General features: G+C 38.4%; 1 protein-coding gene across 5 annotated transcripts in view; it reads left to right on the plus strand.

Moving 5' to 3' along the window:
• The first annotated feature begins 4,069 nt into the window (after window positions 1-4,069).
• The window catches only part of LOC134217533 (uncharacterized), an 88,800-nt gene continuing 66,698 nt past the window's right edge, over window positions 4,070-26,171 (plus strand). For 2 of the 5 annotated variants that reach the window (XM_062696297.1, XM_062696298.1), the window contains exon 1: window positions 4,076-5,032. The gene's annotated coding sequence lies outside the window, so the exon portion shown is untranslated. Of the gene's footprint in view, window positions 5,033-26,171 lie in introns of all 5 variants that reach the window. The other 3 variants (XM_062696294.1, XM_062696296.1, XM_062696295.1) reach the window with 3 other exon arrangements.

Genomic DNA, 26,171 nt, shown 5'->3' on the forward strand with positions numbered 1-26,171 from the left:
ACGTGGTCGATTTGGTTTTCCGTTTCTTGGTTAGGTGATCTCCATGTGGTCTTGTGGATATTTTTGCGGGGAAAGAAGGTGTTTCGGACTACCATTCCGCGGGAGGCTGCGAAGTTTATGCATCGTTGGCCGTTGTCATCCGGCAGGATATCCGGTCCGATGAACGGTCTATACATTTCCTCCCTTCCTACCTGAGCGTTCATGTCGCCTCAGCTTGCACATCCCTGTGTTGATTGGCTGCCACCCAATCACACGATGGCGCATCTTACCCAGCACTATGAAGCCGGTTCCCAGCTCGTTGGTGGTGCCACAGCTTCGGTAGAAGGTAGCCGCTCGATGCCCGCTTTACCACACTTTCTGTCATGTCCAGCAAATCTCCTGCAGCGCCACGACGTCGAACTTGGGGGGATGTAATTCATCGTAGATCATCCTGTCGCAACCTGCGAATCCTAGCGACTTGTAGTTCCATGTTCCAAGCTTCCAATCGTGATCCTTTATTCGTCGTCTAGGTTTTGCCGATAATATCGAATCGAATTATCTCTTATATTGTTCATATTTATTGGTTTTTCAGGCGGCTTATTGGGCCTGCGCAAACCTCCTGTCTCGTCGGAGGGCCGTCGTGTCAAGTCTGTTTTGTATCCCACCTGACATCAGGACTTGAACTTGTGCGCTTTGAGCGGCACACGGTCGCTTTGGTGGGTCCTACTTGCGGATACATGCGCTTTTTATAGGAATTCAACAGGGCCCACTGTCAAACCCCACCACATCCTAGGTAAGCCCCGACACTCGCAGATGGCCTGGGGAGGGATCGTCAAGCCCTTGGACAAATTCCCTGCTGCCCATATTGGATTTAACTATTTTTAAATGTACGCTTTTGACCAGTGTTCGAGAAAATACAGAGTTTTGCGTTTTCCCATACACGTGGCAAAATAACAGAAGTAATAAGCAAAACATTGTCACGATTCGTGTCTCGATTTACCGTTTTGAGAAGGGCCTTCAGTTACTTAGCTAAAGAACTGTCGATAATTGAAAATAGGAAAATAATGCGAGAAACACACATTTTCAAGTACGTTCGTAAAATAATGTTCACAAAAAGTATCAATAAGTATTAATTCTAACAACTGCTCATCAATTGCTATATTATTAATTTACCATGAATAAAAGGAAATTTAAAACTCTGGGAAATGGTACTTTCAGGAAAATTGCAATCTGGGAAATAGTGCTTTCTGGCAAATGCTTTACTGGGGAATGGCACTTGCTAGCCATTGGTTCTCTGGCGACTGTCTTTCTGACGGTTGGTTTTCTGGAGAATAGTTTTCTGGCGATTATCATACAATCGTTTGATTAATGGTCACTGTGAATATATTTCTCACACACTGTACTGCAGAACGAGTCGCAGATAATGAGCTCACGACCCTTCAATGGCAAGATCGAGCTTTGCTACGGCCACTAGAAAACTGCTCTTGGGTTCATAGAAGCCCGCCCATCTAAATCGTCGGTGAAGATAACTACTAACTAGTGTGCAACTGGTAAGATCATCCATTCAATCGCCGCAGTTCCAGTGATCCATTTCAGACTGCCTGGCAGTTCATGACCAATCCGAGGACGCACTCTCGCTTACAATAAGCCCCACCTGATTATGCTACCATTATCAGCTGGATATTGGACCCATAAAAAAGTTCCGGATTTTTTATGAACCCAGATTCAATTTTAACAATTGAAATCATAGTAAATACATTATGAAACAATCTCACCAAATAAATCCATTTCCGGGCAATCTTCCCCGAAAATACTTGAACTTGAAACCGTTGAAGCCGTGACCCTGTAAAGGACAACATACTCCGGATGGTCCCGGCATCTACAGAAGCGGCAACCGTATCAGCGTCTTCACAAATCAAATTGCACAAAATCCCCACTATCACCCAAATCTCTTTCGGAAATCTTCCAATCGGCCACTTTCCACTCTCACCAACTGAACCAAAAATGACAGAAATCAGGCGCAGATAATACAAAGCGTCCAAACGCGAGCGCGGCACACTTCGATCCTGTTGTGATCCAATGTTCTGACCCATAAACTAATACGCTAAATTGTTCGACATGCCCTGTATCCCATAAAAAATAATTTAGTTGCATTAACGCGCTAATTGGCGATTTTCACTGCTGCTGATCTGGTTTGGTGATTTTGTCAGAGCATGTTTGCACATATTTGTATATGCATTTAAAAAGAATAAACAAAGCAGTATTTCCTAATATTAATCGTATTCAAGACAACAAAAAACAGAAAAAATTGGTTTGGAAATGGATGGAACATTTTATGATCTTTCATGCATTTCGCGATGATAAAGATAATCATTTAAAGCTTTTTAGTGCAATGTCTTCACTAGTACTATTGAACTCCACAACTTTATTATAACTTTACAGATACGTGTTCCAACATCAACAGTAAGGCCGTCGTCAGTGTCTCGTACTTGACGTATTCGAGTCAACCAATATTGTCTAAGTAACCAATAAGCCGAATATTTCACCAAATCGGCCATATAGTGCTAATAAGGTGCTTATAAGTTGCTAAATAGCCGTATATTGGTCATTGTGGGAGATAAAGCCTACAAAGTTCGATCCGATCCTTCCCTAATGTTATGCATCTCCTTACAATACCTTTCATTACTCCTCATGATCCCCTAGATGTTCTCAAGCGTATTTACCTGTGCTCCGGAATCAATTAAGAAATCGCATTGCATACTGGCCACGTGTGCAGTTATGATTCCCGATTCTGTACAGTCTACAGTCTTGGCCCGATCGTATCTTTCCGGAACATTTGCCTATCAAAAATTTAATTTGTAAGTATGAAATCATCTTATTGTATATACTATAGTAACACGATAGCCAAGGTAAACTTCTGTATGATCAAAAGTATAAAAAAAAATATGTCATATATGGCGATTTGATGTAATATAGTGCTAATAGTTTCTTGGGTGCGCATAGGGCCTTCCTATGCTTAGCGGTAAGATACGCGGATACAAAGTGCTAAATGTGGTTGGGAAATTCTATCGTTATTCTGGGTATATACATAAATGATATATATTAATGCAAAAATGGTAGCTTTGCTCAGAAATTTCGTAGTTAATAACTACGGAAGTGCTTAACGAAAACTGAATTTCAAGGCAGCAAAGCCCCAGTGGGGATGCACTGCCACCAAAGTCAAAGAAGAAGAAAAATGCTACGAATATCGTTGAGATTAAAAAGCAGACTAGTGGTCATTTTTATTGGAAAAGAAATAAATATGCACATCAACCCCATTCAAATCTCAATCTTTAATCGAAAATAAAACATTATATGTCTCATTCGAAACGACAGAGCTTTCGCATACGAATATTAACTTAAGCTTTCCGACGCTTTATCTTTTACTTCTAAAGTTTGTTTGCCTGTATCCAGCTTCTTCCCAATAAAAGCAATGCTCTGTCTAGGCGCAGGAGCGATGATAGCCGATCTCTCATTTTCACTTTGTTTTGTTCTCTCAGTTTGCACCCTAGTTAGTTTACTACCCATATCGCGTGACACACAACAAAACCATCATCGGACGCTTTTCCTACGAAATCCTATTGCAGGCAAAACAAAGTCACTCTTCCCACCAACCCAGGCTAGGTACATGCGTGCCGGCCGCTCTCCCTCTCTGGAAGTTTCCCAATGGTTTTATTTTCCAATGCAATGGGTGAGGGAAAATCGTAAAAAAATATAATAGAAAAATAATGTTGAAATAGTATTTAGTTGATCCTAACATATGTTATATGGAGAGCTTGTGTATCATTATTTGGAATCACCGAGGAGCGTGTTTAGATTGATCTTTTAATGGACCTAGAGACATAGTTCGTTTGTTTTCATTTGGTACTACTGTTCTGCAAAGCGATTATCCTACCTAAACAGCGAGCAGGACGAGAAAAGCTCGCTCCCACTTCTCGATGGGATGTTGTTCTTCACACCGGTCTGCAAGAGGATGAAGCTGCTTTGACGCTGTGGGGTTAGAGCTTACAGAGACCCAGTACTGCGCTTCATTCGTTGTGTATCGGTCCAGCAAGGAATACGTGATTATGGGAAAATCTCCGTGAGGTTGGTTTGGTTCAGTTTTCACCCAGTTCAGTGTATGGTGTGAGAAGTTTTTCTTGTGAGGGAAAAAGAAGCCCATTTTCCGAAAAAGTGCATTTCGCTAACGCAAATCGAAACAAAGAAAGTGTTTTCTTTTATTTTAGGGTAATATTTGCAGAAGTGGGTGTGATATGTGATTGAATTCGGTGAAATTACTGTGAAAGCTGGGCGCCACAGCAGTTAAGGAAAATCGATCCATTTGATGTGTATGTTCGTAGAAGAAAAGTTAGTGTTTTTTTTTCTCATCCAAATGCTGCTTGCACAGCAGGTGGAGAAGAAATTAGGTTAACGTGAAAAAGCCATATTTTCTACACTATTTAGGAAAATATCGGCTCAGTGGACCGTATTAAGGAATATAAAAGGCAACTAAAGCGTCATACGCCCTGCAAAGAAGAAAAAATCGTAGAATAATTATGCGTCAGCGATCTGTGCATATTTTCCCATCGTCCAGTATTGTGAAATACGGTAATAATGAAAATATCGAAATAAATAGTGCATTTGGTGCATTTTAAGTGAAATGCTTCACGTGATGCTGAAAATGTGATCTTTAAATCGCATATCTGAGGTGAAAAAAAATTGGTGCGCTGTAGCCATAATAATGAAAAATGTAATTTGTCATAAATTATAAAAAGTGAGAAATAGATGATCTGAGGAATTTTCTTCGGGTTTCTGACTGCCAACGTTAACAACAACACAACAACAGATCTACAAGTATTAACAAACGGAAGCCATTGCTTATTTACTGCTGATTCATCCATTATATCTTTGCCGGAGGTGATTTGTTTTCGAAGAAACCATCAGTGAAAGCGGATACTCGAATATAGGAAAGAAAAAAACTGTTGATTTAGATTAAAGACGAACACATCCAAGCGGACTGCAACTATACCACTAGGTTAGTGAAATTAAATACTAACTTCTCAATCAACTAAAAGTTTATCAATTTAAATAACAGTCTAGTTTCATCCTTCCTATTATACATAGTGTTTCTAATTTTCATTCATTCATAGAATTTATCATCAGATATAATCTCAATTGTTTCCATGTCTTTAAATTGTTCTTGTTCTTTATAATCTAACTTAATTTAACTAGGAATTTAACACTATTTGTCGTAATATTAGGGTTTACGACATATACTCCTAGCAGAGGTCTTTTTTTTTGGTTCAAACCGAAAGTTAGACATGCCATTTATAATGTATCATGTCATTTATAAGATATAACGTCTAAGCGTTAGGGTTCGATAATAACTGACAGTGAATTAGTCTGAGACATTATTGATTGAATTCACAAGGGAAAATTTAAATGCTCTTGCATAAGTTTTATCTTTTTTACCTTTTTAGTGCCTTTTTACCTTTTTAGTGCATGATGGAAACATATATGTTTTCGCCATATCTTTGGGCCTATTTACAATCTAGAAAACAATGGGACGTGAATTTTCATTGAATGCAACTTGTGGCGAGCTAATCGGTTTACATACAAAGACAAGCAGACACACGTGTTACTTTAAAAAATAGTTTTTTATTCAATAAAAAGCATGTTTATATGAAGACCAAACTCCAGCAGAAATGTATAACTAAGAAAAAAGAGGAACCATGCTCAATTATTCAAATTTCATTTCTTGGCAAAACATAAGTTTCAAATTAGTTTGCAAATTTTATCACAAGTGTTTCGCAGTTGTTTCGAACAATTACATCCTGATGGTTGGTTCATCATGAATCCAGTCAAGCGTCAAAACAAACAACTCAACCATAGCGAAGGTCACCGAGGGAATAATAACAAACTTATTAAAATATTCACACCGACTTGTTGAGTTTCCCAACTTAGCCCTCAACTTACTCCTGCCTGAGTTGTAATATGTTTAGTTTCTTTTGGGTGATGTAATGGGATGTGATGCGTCGTCTTTGACGAAAAACAGGTCAATAAACTACACCATTGCCGTTAGCCTTCTACATATTTAGGTTACTGAGGAAACACGTTCGACAGCGGGAGGGCAAACGAAATTGATTATCCTCTTTACTAACGACCATCATGTTCAATCGATAATTTCCACTTAGCGTTCTACAAACAAATGGGGGGTTATTTGGAATAAGAAATGGTTTACTGGTACATAAAGCAAACGAGGATTGCACTTCTTCACAAGTTTATGTGTATTCTTTATTGTACATAACCATGATGTCTTCCTGACATCAATACTTTGGTACATAACTCAAATTCTTGACGAGAAAGTAGGTTTCTTCTCAAGTGTGCAATCAATCAATGTTGAATGGCTACTTAGACAGATTGTTTTTCGAGTGACTATCTCCCATCATTCCACTTTTTTTTGCTTACATTCCTCCATATGCGTTACAGATTTGGTTTGAAATATGAGAAGCAAAATTTCAAAATGGCAGATCTTCACCAAATTCAAAACGATTTGTGAATACATTGTAACGAATAATACGTCTAGAAGATCTTTAATTCCAATTATAGTCGTTTCCCAACTAATTTATATAATGCTTCAGCTACTGCGCGGGTAAAATGATTTGATCACGTTAGTTGAATTGTATTTACAATGTGAAAAAAGTTTGCCAAAGTATTTACGTAATTAAGTAATAATTTCCATGCTTCTTGGATTTTACTTGTTCTTATTGCGGATTTAAAGCAGCAATCACCATAGCTAGTTGCTCTGCTAAAAATCTGCAGAAAAAAGCTTCAAACGTCAAATGCCTATTAACCTTATGAACAGATCTATGGTTGGATACATGGTTTACAGTTCATTTTTAAGTGATAAAACGGCCTATTTTTCTATACCAACGAAATGATAGCTTTATTGACCATTATGTAACGCAAGTGAGTTATTTAATTCAAGGCGTTGGATAAACGTACAACTCGTGCATCATTTTGCAACTAGTTGCACAAACTACGCTCGAATAAACCCTCAGTTAATGATCATAATGTGGTCAAATGTTTGGTAATCAATTACATCTTTAAGAATATTCGATTTGCAAAGAGTTTATGATGGTGTTCAATAATAGCAACATTCATAACGCCCATATTGCAGAGGCATTTCAAAGTCAGTGAAATATTTATGTCACTGAAATTTTCTGATAATTATTATATTCCCTCTGAAGAAGTTTCCCTCTGCCTCTAAGAGCAGTTTTTGCCTTTCTCGTACAACAAAGTTGTACCGAAAAGGTATCATTTCACTCCGAAAACAAACTTTTTTAGAAGCCTCGGAGATCATAATACACACGGATAGACAGACATTTACTTAGCTCGACGAGCTAATCAAATGTCTGTCTGTCCGTGTGTATTATGATGGTGTTCAATAAGACCTGTTTGTTACATTGAATGAAGTCTTCTGACCAATTTTCAGCCAAATCCATGCAGATTTAGATGTGCATCATACGAGATTTGTGATTTTTCAGATTTTTTCATAGAAACGTCGTCTGAATGCATCAATTTCACTCCACATAATAGAAGCATTAGTCGTTAATAGCTTATTTAGACTATTATCTACCACTTTGTCATGGATACTAGGACACAATAACATTCTAATCCAGATAGACCTGTGCAGGAGTTCATGAAATTCACCCGATGGATTTTGACATTTGAACGGGTCGTCTTCTGGAACAAAAATTCATTTTGCGTTGATTATGCGACCCGCTCAAACGTCATAATTTCTTGGGGGAGTTCATTTTGCGTTAGTCTATTCGAATGTAGTTAACGACCGCGAAAGGATATTGAAAACTTGACATTTTCCATTATATTTGGCAAGAAATAGTAGTTTGTGCAACTAGTTGCAAAAAGATGATTTTTTCAGCACGAGTTGGACGGATAAATACTACGAGTGCTGAAAAAATCGAGTTTTGCAACGAGTTGCACACGCTAATTTTTGCAATGACGAAAAATGAGCTTTGTTATGATAAATCTGTACCAAAATAGTAAAGACCGATTTACTCCACATGATAATTCTTGCCAATAAATAATGTTGCTACAGAGAACAATCAGATTATATGTTATCATGCTGCATCGCATAGCTCTACAAGCCTTGATGCGATAGATGAACTCGTCTTTGGAAAATTCTGATGTTATGTCCATCAAACTATTTCATTTATTACGCGACGCAGAGAATACACTATCTGAACACTATCCCAAGCTAAATCAGCAAAATGTAGTCATGTAACTATTGTTCCGATGTTGGATTTTCATTATAGCACCCAAATGAGTGCTATAATGGATATTATGCAACTCATTTGAGTTGCATAATGTTCATTAAAGCACCCATTTTGTTGGTATGGAAAAGTAGGCCGTTTTATCACTCAAAGACGAACTGTAAACCAGGTATTATGATCAGGAATTGCAAAAATATATTTTTTGCAATTCCTGATCATAATACCTGGTTTACAGTTGTCATTTGAGTGATAAAACGGCCTACTTTTCCATACCAACAGAATGGGTGCTTTAATGACCATTATGCAACTCAAATGGGTTGCATAATATTCATTATAGCACTCATTTGGGTGCTATAATGAAAACCTACATTGGGACAGTAGTTACATGACAACATTTAGCTGAATTAGTTTGGGTGAGGTTTAAATAGTGTACTCTAAGCGTCTCGTAATAAATGAAATGGTTTGTTGGACATAACATCACAATTTTCCAAAGGCAATTGCATCCATCGCTCCATAGCTTTTCAAGCTATGCAATTTGGCACGATAAGATGGAATCTTATTGTTCTCTGCCGCAACATAATTCATTGGCATGAATGATCATGTGGAGTAAATTCGATTGTACAATTTTGGTAAACATTTATCATATTAAAGCCCATTTTTCGTCATTGCAAAAAATAGCGTGTGCAACTCGTTGCAAAACTCGATTTTTTCAGCACTCGTAGTATTTATACAACTCGGCAAGCCTCGTTGGATAAACGTACAACTCGTGCTGAAAAAATCATCTTTTTGCAACTAGTTGCACAAACTACTATTATCTACTCTGCGCTTCGAAGCATAGGGGAAACTGGACACACATGATCCCCACTTTTTGTTTATGATATTTCTCGATGTAACATGCACTGATTTGCACGCTTTTTGATGGACTTGATAAAGAATTTAATTAGTTATTCAAAAACGTCATTGGAAGCAAATATTTGTTCATAAAAGTTACCAAAAATTCGATTTTTCCGAAAGATAGAAAATTTGGCATTTTCAAAACTTGTGGGAGACTTGATCCCCATATAGGGGGAAATTGATCCCTTTATGAGCTGAACATGTTTAGGTTCTTCCAAGCCTAATGAAAGGTCAAATATTCTCAAATCCTAACAATTATTCATAGTCTGTTGTAATAGCAGTCTTGCGAAAATGAAATATTGTTGGTATTAAGCAAGGCAAGTATTTTGGTTCTCGAATAGAGTACTAGTGACTGATAGAATGTCGGCTTCCCGACTAGGAAGGCAAAACAAGATTATAACATGATTGTAACAACATCAGTTATTTAAAACAACCGTTGATATAATCGAGTTATGATAAAATATTATAACATTTTTACTTAACAAAATTATAACAAAATTAGTTATGTTTCATTGTTTTGTTAGAAAATTTAGTTATTTTCACAACATCCTGAACCAAGTTTATAACAGCCTATGTTAGAAAACTGTTGAACTCAGTAACACAATATGATATAAATTAGTTATTCTCTCCTGATTGGGGTAGCAACAAAGTTGGCATGGTGATGATGATTCATCTGCAAATCATTCACTCCACTGAAAGACAGTGGTCATATCACGACAACCATGATGTTCCCAAGAGGATCTCTTCTAAAAATTGGCCACCCTGCGCCATGGCCAATGGTAAATATCCCTGAGTGCCTGTTTTGGGACCAACGAAAAAAGTCTGTGATACATCGAGATCGCCAGACTACTTTCAATACCAAAACCGTGATCATACCAGGATGCTGACTTCATACATCAATATGGCCCTGTCACTCATCCTTTAAACATCATATTTTCTGTAGTGCGTGTTATAATTACAAAAATGCGATTTCTCTAAACGACTGACCAAAAGTTGTTGAATGAGCCTATTATTAAAAATTCTTTAGGAAGATTTACAAATAAATGGTGATTGTAAGCAAACTTACCCTAGTTGAAACGGAAAGAATTGAATACCAGATCGAACAATACTGATTTTAAGCCCAGTGATTTGTTGAGTATTTTCAAAGCTTAATTTATACTCGTTTTCATTGAAAATAATGTTAAAATGCATTTGATAAAACTAATCAAAACTAAGTATGTTCAACTACACTTTGTTCTGGTTAATGAAATAAGGCTGTTGAGACATTCAATTTGCGCGTGTATTGCCTGATTGACAAAAATAAAGAGGAATAAAAAATATGTATATCTACTGTTTAATTAGAAAAGAATTTTACAGATCAATTTAGTTACATAGGTATATGTAATACAATAATTTGCGATGGTATACAACAAACGCCTTAATTTATGCAATATCGGGATCAAGTGTGTCCAAACTGTGGGGGATCAAGTGTGTCCATGTTGAGTATTTATCTTATTTTATTTATTGTATTAAATTGAAATAAGCAATAGTTAATACAATGAATTTATTTAATTCTACAATAATAAAACTTTGTCCAGTAAAAGTTTGACACGTTTTGGTTGGACATATTCAAAGTTATTAAACTTTTCTCCTTTGAAGAAAAAAAGGATTGAGAATGCTAAAATAATAAAACCTCTCTAAAACCCATATACATAAAGTAATTAATATCAAATGTTACTCAGATTCAATAATCTATCTAACGGTTCCTTTTGCACATATCAGTGGTATAAAAATGTGATTAGTTTTCGAGAAAACAGGGGGGGATCATGTGTCCCCGGGGATCATGTGTGTCCAGTTTCCCCTACTGATGACATTGCTCATAAATTATAGACAACTTTGATCTAGCATGGGCGGAATGATGTTGCTTGACTACCCTATTCAAATGTTGAGTTTTCCATGAAAACTGAATTATTACATGCCGAAGATTCTTTTTAAGAATAAAGTGATGAATGGACGAAACTTCCGCAAAAAAAAAATTATACTACCGCCAGAAGCACCTAAAATATTTTTTCATGCAATTTTGTTTTTTATGCAATTTTGGTTTTTATGCAATTAACTAAACCTACTAAAAAGTCATAAAATAAGCAATCTAAACATCTTAGTATCAATGACAAAGTGGTAGATAATAGTCTAAAGAAGCTATTAACGACTAATGCATCTAACATGTGGAGTAAAATTGTTGCATTCAAACGACATTTCTATGAAAAAGTCTGAAAAATCACAAATCTCGTTTGATGCAGCTCTAAATCTCCATGAATTTGGCTGAAAATTGGTTAGGAGACTCCATTTAAGATACTCATTGCAATAGAGGGGTGGCACTTTGAATCTGGAATACTTTTGAAAATGGTGAACTGGTCTAGTGTGCACAAAAGCTAAAAAAAAACATTGGACAACTTTCCATATAGTAATCCTTAACCGATTTTCTCGCAACAAGTTTCACTCGACAGGGGGCTAGTTGATCACTATTTAATTTGATAACGATCGACCGTTGCGTTTGAAAGTTATAAAGAAAATGGTACATCGAACCATATTAGCGCCATATGAGGTTGGTGTCTTGCTAAATATGGCAATATCACTACTTGATGAATTAAGTTGGGTTTTTTTTTTATCGAAACCTCGTTTCTTACGCTGCACAATGCGTTGAATATACGGCGATTCGGGACAAAAATCATAACTGGATGTTTTCGGCTATTTACATATATATGACATATGAGGGCTTTGCCCAAACCATTACCGATGCTATTAGCATGAATGTCACATACGGGTAATATCAAGAGTGCCTCAAACGCTTAATTCCAGAAGAATTGTAAAGGAATTATAACAAAAGTCTGTAGTCTGTACTTTCCTCTGGAGGAATATTGCAAACTTTGATCAAATTGTACGTGTTTGAGTGAGTTACTAAATATCCACTTTACTGTTCTGCTGTTTTAAACCATGTCTTTTGCTCCGAATAAATCACTAACATTGGTGTCTATTATCAAACTTTTAATATGGTGAAAAGTCAACAAAGTTCATTTAGCCCACTGAAAACGTTTTGATATGAATAACGCATAACATAGTTGAGTTTTTATATGTGGAACGATGATATCCATTCAAAAGACAATAACTAGGATAAACTGTAAATGGTTAGCTACGAATTCTGCGAAACAATGTTAATTTGAAACAAAAAAGACAGTCGCGTAAAACATCCGCATATCGTTTCGATTCATGTTCTCCTGCGCTTCAGCTATCACACTCTCTTCATGCAACCTTTCTTCTGCGGTGGACTCGTTTCTTATCTGCTCTTGCTACAATGTACCGTTCTCTAGTGTATCTGGTACCAGAGCCACTAACATCCGTCTACTGGCAGCGTTTTTCTTGCCCATCACAAATTTTCATCTCTCATCAAACCAACCATTTCGCAGGCTGGGGTTGCCGTGCAGTGCCAAACAAGTCCCGCGCTGTTGTAGTCACAGACTCACAGTTCCATGAATATTCTTCCACAATCTGTTGACGTCGACAGATCCATTGGCATTTCCTATCCGCTCGTCCTGCTTCTGACGGTACTGTTCAGCAATCCCTTCAACGTAGATGCATAAGCATTAGATTGCTAATGGCGCTTCAAATCTTGGGATCAACATGTTTTGTTCAAGACGGTACTTTATGTGTCAAATGTCCATGTTTTTCATCACAGTAGCTCAATTTTCATACTTGAGAACAAGCAAACCAAAACAACAAATTTGACATACAAGGTACCTACCGACCAATCTATTTATTGCAAAAACCGGGTTACTATGGACGGCTGAGTCGGTCCGGCGTCGATTCGACAATCGACTTGTACATCACCAACATGAACGACCACATCTTGCAGCCGGTCGTCTATCCAGGAGCTCACTATCACTATCCGGTGGTGGCGAAAGTGGGCTCCTCAGTAAATTGATCCGGCGGAACTATTATCGAGTCAATTGGGGCCGGTTCCAAAGGTGCCTAGATGCCAACGTCGTTCTCAGCATTTTGAGCGTTTTTAACCTTAATTTGCTTGTCACACAATAAAAATGACCTTTCACCTTACAAGTTAGTACTTGGGCGAAGCTTTTAAATATATCTATCAGCTGAGGATATTCAAACGAATATTGGTGTTAAAATCATTCCGTACGGCTTGATCAAAGTAAATTTACAGTGCGGCCCGCGGGCCGCACTTTTGTTTTGCTTTGGTCGTTAAGTACGAATTTAGTTTAACACCAATATCCGTTTTATTACCCTCAGCAGATAAATATAATTTAAAGCTTTCGACTAAGCGCTTATTTGCGAGATCAAAGCTTATTTTTATCGTGTGAGAAGCAAATCAAGGAAAAAACGCCCAAAGTGCTGAGTACCACTGGCGTAGGCAATCTCGTGGGCCCAAGAACAACATGTACCGACGGTTCGGCAGGTAAGCAACACCTTAACAATCGATAACAGTTTCAGCGTACTGGACTGCCTGAGCTTAAAGCATGCTGCAATCTAATCACAAAAATTATCAAGGCCAGAATGGTGGACCTCAACAATAACGATTTCTCGAATAAGATCCGCACTTTTCCAGACTATGCTAAGCCGTTCTGGAATATGACCAAAATACTAAAATCTAACCCTCGGCATCTGATATCATCAGTCCACTCGAGGCAGACTTTGACAACGACAACGACAACGACCCAACGAATTCTTGGAGGAGTTGGAGATCCCAGCACCTCACCAGCTGGAAGATCTGTATCAACGTGGCGAAGACCCAGGTCATCATTATCCCCCACTCTAAATCCCCTTAACACGTTCCGCCTGAGGACTGTAAAATCATCCTCAATGGCACGACTGTGGAATGGGCCAATGAGGCCAACTACCTTGGCTTGGTTCTCGACGGCAAGCTTATTTTTCGGCAACAGGTTGACAAGACGGTGACAAAGTGTAACGTTTTGTTGAAACTACTGTACCCTTTGATCAACCGCCGGTCGTCATTGTCCTTGAAGAATAAGCTTGCTGTCTACAAGCAAATCATCCTCACTGTGATCGATTACGGCATGTCGGTCTGGGAGAGTTGCGCCAAAAATCACAATCTCAAACTGCAACGGGTACAAAATAATTTCCTGCGGATGATCATGAATACCCCACTCATGACAAGAACATCTGAGGTCTACCTTCTGACCGGGATGAAAACACTGTACGAGCGCGTTGGTGAGTGTGAAGAGAAGTTAAGGACCCGTTGCCTGCACTCGGATCAGGAAGCGATTAGGGCGCTTGTTCCAATCTAGGTTATCAAATTGTTGTATAAATAGGTAGATAGGTTATTAAATAGTAGATATAAGTTAGTAGTAAAACTCAATCAAAACTTTTAATAGGCCAAAATGCATGAGCATTCCTTGCGAAAATCAAAAATTTTAAACAATACTAGAAAAATAGTCGTATCGTCGTATCGCATATCCCATAGCCCTATAACTGAGGATATCCTTTAATAAATGTACGAATGAATAAATATAAATTAATTTCCGTTGTAACAGGCTACACAGTACAGTAGGGCTCGACTGATACGAATACCACAAGTGCCTGGTATTTTGATGTTAAGGTACCCCGGGGCAAGTGAAAATACGGGGTAAGTGGGTACTATGACTGCTGATTAATCGGTGAACGTTTTTAATGATAACAATGTTCTAGAAAGATGAAGCAGAACTATCAACGAATTAGCCTGACACAAAAATATTTGGAATCAAAACCATTTGCGGCTCCATACTAATGGTATTGTTTAATCATGACTTTAAACTACCGGCAAAAGCTATCACTTTTATTTTGATCCAATGGATTTCCAACAAAATAGTCGTTTCTAAATTCATCATTGATGTGGAGAGTGAATATTTTGAGCAATCAAATAATTGTGTGACATCGAAAACGATTTTAAAGTTGTGATTAAAGCCAAAATCTGCAATTTTCACTTGCCCTTGAGTTTTAACATACATGGGGCAAGTGGGACATATTTGAACACAATTTTCGATAGAGCCATTTTACCTGTTTTTAAATTGATGTCTAGTGAAAAATAACTTCGACACTCATATATCATATGGATCTGAATCAAATGCAGTTGATATCATTGGTTTCGTTGTTAAGAAGTAGTATACAGTTGATTAACCAAATCTGTATTTTATCTTCTGAAAATGATCTCCCTCATGGAAAAAAACAATGGTTATAACTATGCGAAATTTTCCGTTGACAGTGCAAACAATCTATTTATTCTACAATAGATCAACAGGTTTAGTCTTGTGTTTTGCTCTTTTTAAACTTCGCATCAGATTAACAGATTTTCAGATAAATAAAATGCTTAAGACATCAGATTAACAAGGCAACAGCCAATTAAACAGTAAACCGGCTGTTGTCTTGTTTTTATATTTGCTAACATTGTAATCCCTTTCTTTTTGCAAAAAACAAAAGTCTGACAAGCAATAAACCTCCATCCATGATCTGAAATACTACGACTCAGAAATTATATGAACATTTGATCTACATTCTTCAAATGAGTTCCGTTCGACAGTATAAAGCAGAATAGGTCCCACTTGCCCCCCACAGGAAAATTTATTTATGTCACAAACAATATTTTTTGTAACTGAATAAATGGCTTACAACATGTCTACACTTCAACAACGGAAGCATATAATAATGTATCCGTTATTAATGTCCTGAAATAACCTGTTTTTTAAGAATGCGTTAACAATTTTGCTGAACTAGCGTTTTTTTAGGTCCCACTTGCCCCGGGGTACCTTACATATTATTCCACAGATCTTGTTATTAAGTAAGGAACGACGTTCAATAAAAGTCCAGTACAAATATTAAAAATATTATTCTATGGGATCACACTATCATACCAAAAACACGCTTGAGCCATATACTATGACTTCACTGAAAAAAGTTTCTGTAAAATAATGACAAGTGAAATCTTTTTTTTTTCTTTGGGATTTATCGGCGTGATCCATTGTTCAGTGAAGGGTAGTTCATGAACATGATTGGCTTAGATAAATATTGGGGAATTTAACTTTTTAGCCTGAAATAATCCTCTGATTTAAACGACGAAGAGACAACTTAACTTACGTACAATTTAAGGAACATCTTTCTACCCACGAAAACCAACAGGGGAAGTATATTAGTTGCATTTCTAATTTATTGCATTCATATAGCCATAGTCTAATGTTTCGGTGAACATTTCCCCTCGCACCATGTCGGATCTGCTATTAAACAAAGCTCTCCGTTTCCCTCCTGTGCGACCACCTGCTAAGCATGGAATAAAGAAAAATGAAAACATTAAATTGCTCATTGTGGAATATACGAAAAAAAAGTGCCATGTGGTATTTTACGGAATTTGGGGCAAGTTTGTCACTCACGGTATTTTATACCCATTTGTTTTTTTTGCTTTTATATTATTGATAGAAGACTTCATTAGACGTTCAATACTAAAAACTGATACCTATAAATGCTGCTTAGTGCTTGTGTGTATATAAATACACGTGAAGTTGAGTTTCAGGAACTAATAATAGGCAAATAATATTCATAACATGGGATACCTTGCGGATCTTTAGCGGGATAGACGTTGTTAAAATATTTTCCCTAATAGCTCATTATTGTGCAAAGTTGCCACAAGCTTTCTCCACACCTGTAGACAGAGCATGAACAATTTCTCCAACTTTATGACCGAGACGACGACGACGGGTGGATTCGAAAGCCACAACACTGGACTGTTAGATTGTTATGGTCGGTGGGTGGTCGTAAAGTATAAACTAAATACACAAGTATAAACATAATGCTGGATTTTGCTGACTGGGACGATGACGAGGAAATTCTTGAAATGACCAGGAAGGACGCTCATTTGCGTAAAATGTTGCACCTTAACTAGGCGGTGGCATTGGTGTTGAGCGACAGTTCAAAGGCTGCACGGTCATGGTGAGAAATATGCGGTACCATAGTTTTACAAACTACGACCCAGTGGAGTTGAAATTTTTGCACCACTTGTCTTATTAAAGGCTGGTTATGGTTGCACGAATGTGAGCTAAACTGACGATGATCCATTCGCACCCATTGGATCGACTTAATTTTCAATTAAGTATACCATAACGAGGCCTTCTGCTGCTTAGTGACAAGTCGCGCGGTTACGAAGCAGATTATGCTGAAGGCAAGGCTGAAGGTAATTAAGTTTCAAATAGATCTGGGGAATTTTCAGTTCAGTTTATGAAAGTTTTTGTGGAACCTCTTCTCGACATCACAGTTGATAACTATGAAATTACAAAAGGGACTACATCACTGTAGGTAAAGTACGAAAAAAAGCATATTAATCTGTCAAATTGTAGCATTTAAATCATATATGAGACCCGATTTGATTTTGGCAACATGTTCAGTAGTTTATGTTGCCAAAATCGATTGGGGTATATAATAGGTGATGAAAGCTGGGCTTTGTGGCCGTGCGGATAGCGACGTCCATCGTCTAGACGCATGTGCTATGGAGTGTGGGTTCGATTCCCGCCCCGGTAAAGAGAAACCTTTTCGTGATCGAGAAATTCTCCACTGGTCCATTGGGTGTTATGTGTCCTGTCCGTCGTCTCATGCTAGGTGTTGAGTGTTCAGTCTGTACGACTTCTGGTCGAAGACGGTGTCCCTGTCTTTAAAAAAAAAGCTTTGGCGGTGTTGTGCTTTTTGGTGTTGTGCCAGCTTTTGTATACCAATGGAAAGCTAGTAAGTTGGTAAAGGATTATATTCATTCATTTATTTAGTTTACATCTAAACAGATAACACTGAATCAACAATTTGACGCCACAATACACGGTTCGAGGCCGCATCTCTCCATCCTCGAATACGCCCCACGCTCGCCAAGTCGTTCTGCACCTGGTCTGCCCATCTCGCTCGCTGCGCTCCACGTCGTCTGGTACCTGCCGGATCGGAAGCGAACACCATCTTTGCAGGGTTGCTGTCCGGCATTCTTGCAACATGTCCTGCCCATCGTACCCTTCCGGCTTTAGCTACCTTCTGGATACTGGGTTCGCCGTAGAGCTGGGCGAGCTCATGGTTCATTCTTCGCCGCCACACACCGTCTTCTTGCACACCGCCAAAGATGGTCCTAAGCACCCATCTCTCAAATACTCCGAGTGCTTGCAAGTCCTCCTCGAGCATTGTCCATGTTTCATGTCCGTAGAGGACAACCGGTCTTATAAGCGTCTTGTACATGACACATTTGGTGCGGTGGCGAATCTTTTTTGACCGCATTTTCTTCTGGAGCTCGTAGTAGGCCCGACTTCCACAGATGATGCGCCTTCGCATTTCACGACTGACATTGTTATCAGCCATTAGCAAGGATCCGAGGTAGACGAATTCCTCGACCATCTCGAAGGTACCCCCGTCTATCGTAACACTGCTTCCCAGGCGGGCCCTGTCGCGCTCAGTTCCGCCCACAAGCATGTACTTTGTCTTTGAGGCATTCACCACCAGTCCAACCTTTGTTGCTTCACGTTTCAGGCGGGTGTACAGTTCTGCCACCTTTGCAAATGTTCGGGCGACAATGTCCATGTCATCCGCGAAACAAATAAATTGACTGGATCTGTTGAAAATCGTACCCCGGCTCTCCGCATGACACCTTCTAGCGCAATGTTGAACAACAGGCACGAAAGTTCATCACCTTGTCTTAGTCCTCGGCGCGATTCGAACGAACTGGAGTGTTCGCCCGAAATCTTCACACAGTTTTGCACACCATTCACCGTTGCTTTGATCAGTCTGGTAAGCTTCCCAAGGAAGCTGTTCTCGTCCATAATTTTCCATAAATATGTGGTCTAGACTGTAAATAATTATCGCGTTGTTTATAAATCTAATCTAATTTCTCTATCACTTTTATGACTCATGCGCAAGGTTTTCAAAATCAGCTGTGCAATTTTCGGAACTTTTTGGAGGTGTAATTAATGTCCTAAGATTTCGTCATAATTCAGGACCAATTTGCGAATTGGGATTAACTCATTTGGTAAACAAACATTGGAAGGTAAATACCAGCTATAGTAAGCATTTCCTGAGAAAACCACGTTATGTACCCGGAAGAATGAGCTTTCCTCTATCAGATAAGATAATTAGATGCAATTAGTTTTGAAAAACATTTATATCCTGCGGAATCCATAAAACAATGTTTATTTACCAAATAACCTACCTGGATATCTGGTTGGCTACAGCGTCGATACACCTATGCCTGGCGTATTGTAGAGCTCCATAATCGTTGGTCTAGGGCGATGTTCCTCCAGTTTCCCCGAACGTTCTGGTTCTCTGTTGAATATTGTTTTCGCTATTCTTTCTTCCGACATCTGCGCCACACACCATTTTCTAGTTTCCCTCCTGTACGCAGCACTTTTCGCTCAAAAATCCGCCTCTTTTAATGTCTATGCTCCATGTCCATAAAGGGCCAATGGTAGAATCAAAGTTTTGTATAGAGCAAATTTTGTTTCCGTCTGCATGTTGCGGGACCTAAGCTGGTTACGTAATCCGTAAAATGCACTATTCGCAGCAGTAATACGTCTTTTAACATTACAGGAAACGTCATTGTCACATGTCACAAGCGTTCCAAGGTAAACAAATTCTTCAACAATTTCAAACACATCCCCATCAAGCACAACCTTCGCACCAACAGCATTAGGTCTTCCTCTATCTCTACCTGCCACCATATACTTCGTCTTGGTAGAGTTAATGGTTAAGCCTATCCTCGCCGTCTCCCTCTTCAGTGGAACAAAAGCCTCCAGTACTGCTCTGCGATCGATTCCAATAAGGTCGATGTCGTCCGCAAAGCCCAGGAGCATATGCGACTATGTGATGATAGTGCCGTTTCTCTGCACGCCAGATCTCCTAATAGCGCCTTCGAGTGCGATGTTGAACAATAAATTCGAAAGTGCATTACCCTGCTTCAATCCGTCTAAGGTCATAAACGAGGTTGATACTTCGTCTGTAATCCGAATACTTGATTTCGAGCCATCCAGCGTTGCACGTATCAGTCTAATCAGTTTCGCCGGAAAAATCATGTTTGGACATTATCTGCCACAGCTCATTTCTTTTCACTGAATCGTACGCTGCTTTGAAATCAATAAACAGATGGTGAGTCTGCAAGTTGTTCTCCCGGAGTTTATCAAGGATCATCCGCAGGCTAAACATCTGATCCGTCGTTGATCGGCCCTCACGAAAACCTGCCTGGTATTCGCCAACGAAGGACTCCTCAAGCGGTCTCAGTCTGTTAAACAGGATACGTGACAGGATTTTGTACGCCGAGTTCAGAAGGGTGATCCCTCTGTAATTGGCACACTCTAGTCACACACTCTAGCACACTCTTCATTTTCACCGTTCAACTTAGCTTCGAAGTGCTCCTTCCACCTGGCTGCCACCATAGTCTTGTCTGTCAGCAAATTCCCCTTTCGGTCATTGCACATGGAGGGCACTGGCGCAGTCTTATGCCGCACGCCATTGACAGTTGCGTAAAACCTCCGCATATCGTTTCTATCCCTGTTCTCCTGCGCTTCAGCCATCACACTCTCTTCGGTTTGCGTCTTCATACGATACTTCAAATTCAAATTACAAAAAAAACTAATACAAATCTTCACATGGCAGCTGCCGCTTGATGAGAAATGGTATGAAGTCTTCGTTCTTCGAGCCCCAACCCCGAACTGCTCACCATTTTTAAATAAATAGCTTTTAAAATTTTTGAGAAGAGTTTTAAAAACTTCTGCGTATGCTTTCCCCGTGGAGATTTTTTCGATTATCATCTTTCTGCTTCTTCTTCTTCATGCAACATCTAAGCGCCAATTGTCAGCCCGAAACAAAGCGAAACTAACTATGGTGAAGAACTGAAGTAATTTCAAAATTCACAGAAATAAAGAAAAAATAAAATAACACTCGCGAATCGCTTAGCGAACTGATTGAAATGGCAACTCGGCCGTACGAAAATCTTTTTTTTTTTTTGTTAGATATCTTAGCTGTGCATATGCACAGCACATGTTTCGAAATGGACAAATTGATATGAAATTTGCCAAAAAGAATCCACGTGTCTTGAAAGGAACTCGAACCCTCAACCTCCTACTCTCTAGATAGGCGGGATAACCCCTACACAACAAGACCAGTTATAGGTCACGTTTGCGGAAAAGCCATCAGAATTCGAGTACCAACCTCCACCGCGGTTAGCTCTTTTTATAAATTGAATATCTTGATTCCGAATGCTTGATTTGTCCAATCTTCACATGTGCTTTACTGTTGTATATCCACAGTCAAGCGAGCCCACCTTGTTTATTATTCGAGAAACATTACACTCTATGTTGAGTCGATTATGTACTATGAATTTCCTAGCCTTCTTTAAAAAAATCGTTTTTGGAGTGATTCTATAATCTTTACATGTTGATCGAGAAGGCAACAGCTACATTTTTTGTAGAGCCTCTCGGTATGCTTCAATTAAAAAAGCCCAGTAAAATATTGCGTTATTTATCATCGCACTTGTTTAGTTTCTTCACAGTTTCTCACGTAAAAGAACCGTGCCAACCACAATTCACTAGCACGATACATTGGGAAAGTGGTATAAAACCAACCGGAACTACCAGTTGAACATTCGAATAATGTTGCAGTATCAATAATCTTTATCATAGGAAACACTATTTTAGAAATGTTGTACAGATAACCAAGTTTAATTTCATAGATTTTTTTTTTTATAAAATATTATTATAAAATATTAATGATAACGCATAAAAACATGTTTCCTTGAAAACTTTTCATAACAAATTTTCAAGAAAATTTAAATATGGCAAGTTGGTGTAGTAGACGATCAAGAAGAAATTTTTAATTTAAAATCGAAATCACAGAAAGCATTAAAACATATAAATGAGTGCTTTTCTGCCAACTCCACTACTTACATACAGCGTCTGCTTGCTATAATGTGCCTGTCGAGCTTTCGCCTACTCTAAGAAAATGGGAAAAGTCCTGGAAACGAAACGACCAACACTGCTGTCTGCCAACCTGCCAAGTGGAGACTATAACATATTATATGTGTCTAAACTAAATATCAGTGTGCAGTGTGGGTGGCAGATTTGGCATTTGGTACAGGTTCAGTTACTGTTGAACGCAATACTTCGTGTATATGAAGACAAATTGTACGATGGAGTATGTATGGAGAAAAAAAAAATATGGAGAGATTTGATGCGGCGCGGTGTAATCTGCATGTTGCATGCAGATAATAGTGCAGGGCTACCATATCCGCAGTAGAGATATTATGAAATAGCTTCGTTAGGATTTTTGTATAGAATATTCAATGTGCCTGCTTTGTATGATGTCAATTTTAATAGATTCGTTCTGATTCAATCTACTCCATAAATTAAAATATTTCGATAGAATAGTTACTTTTATACGGAAGCATGAAGATTGAAAAAATCTCAAAAATAATTTTAAAAAACAAAACAATTTGAGCTCCAATTCATTGTTTTCGATTGTTTTCGATTGACATTAGTGCATATAATATGAATTCAAGGAGCAGAAACCCAACAACCCAAGTAACAATTTCAATGCTTGTTGGGTTTATTTAATTCTTATAGCGGATTTATGACAGCAATCACCAAGACTAGAGTTTAAGTTTTATTGGCATTCTTATTGCTATCAATAAACCTCTCATAAATCTGCTGAAAAAGCTTCAAACGTCAAGTACTGATTGATCTTATGGGCAGCTCTACGGTTGTGACGGAGAGCGTATTAAGTCATATTCTCAAAACTCGATCAAAGCCATAATTTTTGGCCGTAATGTGGTCGAATATATAACCCCAATAAGAATATTTGCATTGCAACGAGTTTATTACGGTGTTCGATGAGAGCAACGTTTTTCTGTTCGATATGCATGACGGCCATATTGAAAATAGAAAAGCATTCCCAAGTCAGTCGAATTCTTTACTGAAATTCACTTTTAGACAATATTTACACCTCGTAAAGGACCTTTCAAGCAATCTATATAATAAAAATGAGTTGAGATTTCCTTCCTGACGATTTAACTCGCGAACGGGTTGACCGATTTGCAAGATTTTTTCCCTGGTTGATTCGTTTTGGGATCCGCAATGTTTGTATATACAAATACTTGGTGAAGTTGGGGAAATGTAAAAAAATCATTACAATACAATTTTGGGTCAGCTGTTGAGGAAAACAAAACAAACGCATGGAAATTGATCTAGAGTGCGGTGCTGGAAATAGTTCATTATGACATTTGCAACACCCGGGCAAAGCTGGGTTTGTTTCGCTAGTTGGTTATAATTACAAATATATTGGCGAGGAAAATCAATAGATTAAGTGGATATTTGGGATATCGATGTTATGATTATGTCCAATTTTATGGCCCAGAACTACAGAATTTTGTCGGCGCATAGTGCCCAATCTCATTTGTTTACTAGGTTTCACAATAAAACTGAACGGCAGTTCGTTTGAATGAATATACTTTATAAAAAAAACCTTCATAAATATATTCTGTTGTTGTCATTTTTATCTACAATCCATTTTGTTATTATTTTTCTGTGATGTTTTTTCTTTCTCTTTTTCAAAGCAACCTTTTTGTCAACTGCCGCAGCCAATTTCCCTTTTTTGCGGGTGGCTTAAAAAGGGTTTCCAAATACTCTTATAATAAGTTTATAGTGGTTATCAAGAGTGGGCCACTTGTGAGTTCTTATAATTTGATCTTGAAAACCATACAAAGAGAGGAATAAAGCTTAAAATGTTACTTGGGTATGCCTATATGAAGAAGAGCATCTGTTTGTTATTATTTGACTATAATGGCGAAAGCACAGCTAATAATTTGATCGATAAACTGATTGGTCAATTTTTGAAAGTATTTTAAAAAGTAATAGTTTTACTGAATTTCCTGTCAGTCTAGTAGCATATATACGATATTTATATTCCATAATCAACCCAGTGAATATGTTGTTGTCTAGTATATATATGTAAATAGTAATAAATCAACCGCCGCATAGAAGAAGTTCTATCCACTTTTGCGCATCCGACCGAAAGAACTCCGCTGGGAGTTGGTTCGACTTTGCTGTGTTACCTTCCTACAACTTTCTCCTACGTTACCGGGACTGCCACCATTATTCAAATTTAATTTTAATTCAGCCAAGAAAAGATGAGTATTTCCCGTGGAAATTCCAAAGAATTTTTCGTTGTGATACCAAATAATTTTTCGAGGATATTTTAAAGAATTTCCAAATTCCAAAGAACTACCTGAGGAAATTTAAAAAAAAAATCACGAAATAATTTTACAGAATTTTACGATGAAATTCTAAATTTTCAAAATTCCCGGGAAATTGTTGGAATTTGGAAAATCAGGAAAATCTTAGGATGGTAAACAGTATTTTGTTTGAAATTTATAATTGTGATATATTCCAGAATTTCATCGAAAAAAGCTAAGAAATTTTCTCGGGATTCTTTTGAATGCTCTCTGGAAATTCCTCGAAATATTCATGGAAAATATCAAGCTATTTTTAGGGAATTTCCTCAGGAAATTCCTTGGACTCCGGGGGAAATTCTTCGGAATTTCCGAGGGAAATTCTTCGGAACTTCCGGAGGAAATTCTTCCGAATTTCCGGGGGAAACTCTTCGGAATTTCCGGGGGAAACTCTTCGGAATTTCCGGGGGAAATTCTTCGGAATTTTATCGTGAAATTCTTCGGAATTTTCGGGGGAAAATCCTTCGGAATTTCCGGGGGAAAATCCTTCGGAATTTCCGGGGGAAAATCCTTCGGAATTTCCGGGGGAAAATCCTTCGGAAATTCTTTGGAATTTCCGGGGGAAATTCTTCGAAATTTCCGGGGGAAATTGAATTTCCGGGAAATTCTTCGAATTTCCAGGGAAATTCTTCGAATTTCAGAAATTCTTCGAATTTCCGGGGAAATTCTTCGAATTTCCGGGGAAATTCTTCGAATTTCCGGGGAAATTCTTCGGAATTTCCGGGGGAAATTCTTCGGAATTTCCGGGGGAAATTCTTCGGAATTTCCTAGGGAAATTCTTCGGAATTTCCTAGGGAAATTCTTCGGAATTTCCTAGGGAAATTCTTCGGAATTTCCAAGGGAAATTCTTCGGAATTTCCTCGAGAATTTCTTTGGAATTTCATCGGGAAATTCTTCGGAATTTCCTCGGGAAATTCTTCGGAATTTTCTCGGGAAATTCTTCGGAATTTTCTCGGGAAATTATTCGGAATTTTCTCGGGAAATTATTCGGAATTTTCTCGGGAAATTCTTCGGAATTTCCGAGGGAAATTCTTCGGAACTTCCGGAGGAAATTCTTCCGAATTTCCGGGGGAAACTCTTCGGAATTTCCGGGGGAAACTCTTCGGAATTTCCGGGGGAAATTCTTCGGAATTTTATCGTGAAATTCTTCGGAATTTTCGGGGGAAAATCCTTCGGAATTTCCGGGGGAAAATCCTTCGGAATTTCCGGGGGAAAATCCTTCGGAATTTCCGGGGGAAAATCCTTCGGAAATTCTTTGGAATTTCCGGGGGAAATTCTTCGGAATTTCCGGGGGAAATTCTTCGGAATTTCCGGGGGAAATTCTTCGGAATTTCCGGGGGAAATTCTTCGGAATTTCCGGGGAAATTCTTCGATTTCCGAAATTCTTCGAATTTCCGGGGAAATTCTTCGATTTGGGGAAATTTGGAATTTCCGGGGGAAATTCTTCGGAATTTCCGGGGGAAATTCTTCGGAATTTCCGGGGGAAATTCTTCGGAATTTCCGGGGGAAATTCTTCGGAATTTCCGGGGGAAATTCTTCGGAATTTCCGGGGGAAATTCTTCGGAATTTCCGGGGGAAATTCTTCGGAATTTCGGGAAATTCTTCGAATTTCCGGGGAAATTCTTCGAATTTCAGAAATTCTTCGAATTTGGGAAATTCTTCGAATTTCCGGGGAAATTCTTCGAATTTCCGGGGAAATTCTTCGAATTTCC

Source organism: Armigeres subalbatus, chromosome 2, assembly GCF_024139115.2.
Source record: "Armigeres subalbatus isolate Guangzhou_Male chromosome 2, GZ_Asu_2, whole genome shotgun sequence".
Taxonomy (NCBI): domain Eukaryota; kingdom Metazoa; phylum Arthropoda; class Insecta; order Diptera; family Culicidae; genus Armigeres; species Armigeres subalbatus.